The following is a 1,442-nucleotide window of genomic DNA, read 5'->3' on the forward strand; positions in this document are numbered from 1 at the left end:
ATGTAGCCTCGATTCAAAATGTCTTCTTTTTTATTTGGAACGAACACTAGTCCATTCAATACACGGGGTTATAATATTGTTCACAACTTCAACAGCTAAATCTAATTGCTTTTTTCTAAGTCTCAATCGCATTGCCAGATCTTAAGATATTATATTTGGTGAGAAGCGCTATCTAGAAGGGCTCTACACGCGTACCCCTTGCCATTTTCATCAAAAACTTCAACTACTGCCGTAGCTAGCATAACTTTAGACGCGTAATAAATGTGAAAATTTCTAACATTAGATTGTTTTTTAGATAAATCATTTTTATTTGATTCTGATTCCGATTCTGACTCTGCATGCAATAGTGTGTGATGCTTCTGATTACAAATTGTGCACCTTCCGGATTTGCAATCACGAACTAAATGGTTTTTTCTTAAACAGTTAAAACAGAGCCCCTTTTTTTGAACAAGTTCTACACGCTCTTTAATCATCTTTTTCTTCAATTCTACACATAATTGCAGTTGATGATTTTTATTACATAAGGGACAGGAGACCTGATATTGAGTATTCCCAAAAGACTTAACTGAATTTGTACTTGTTTGGGTACGCTCGTTATTAGATTTATTACTAGGATCATTAGATTTATTTCTATCCGAAACTTTCCAATTCATTGACTCTAAAACTTGACAGCGTGCTCTTAGAAATTTACTAAACTTCTCGAGTTCTGGCATTTCCGTACCAGTAACTGACTTCTCTCACTCTTTTCTGGTTTCTCGATCCAATTTAGACACGATCAAAAAAATAAGTGGTGTGTCTCACTTCTCTTTAGGTTTTTGCCAATACTGATAATGCACGAATATGCTTCAGAGCATCGTCCAATAGATTTCTCAACGAAGATGCAGAATCTTTTGCAACTGTCGATAGATCAAACCGAGCCTGCATGTGATTTTGTATTATTACTCTTTGATTATCGTAACGTTCTTTCAATAATCCCCATGCTACTTCATAATTGCTTTCGGTTGTCACTAAATTATCAATCACTCGCGATGCTTCGTCTTTTAAATAGGATCTTAAATACCGCAATTTTTGAATTTTTGGAATGGTCGCGTCACCGTGAACAATTGCGGCAAAAGCGTCTCTAAAAGCGAGCCACTCGTTGTAACCTCCAGAATCGCTTTCCGAAGCTCTCGACGTTGCTAATTCTCGCAGAGCTGTCAATTCAGATTCTCGCTGAGATCTGAGTTCATTTTTAAGTTGCGCTATACGCGCGCTTTGTGCGTCTACTTGATTTGCATGACTCTCTGACACAGAATTCTGAACTCGCCGTCGATTCAGATAATGATTTGCCAATGCTACATATCTATAATAAAATTCTTCAACTTCTGAGCTTTCGAGTTCAAAATCCTGTGTAGAACATAACAATTCTAAATTAGTTAGTGTTCACTACAAACTTTCATAAT

This window comes from Belonocnema kinseyi, chromosome 1 (genome assembly GCF_010883055.1).
Source record: "Belonocnema kinseyi isolate 2016_QV_RU_SX_M_011 chromosome 1, B_treatae_v1, whole genome shotgun sequence".
In the NCBI taxonomy this organism is placed as follows: Eukaryota; Metazoa; Arthropoda; class Insecta; order Hymenoptera; family Cynipidae; genus Belonocnema; species Belonocnema kinseyi.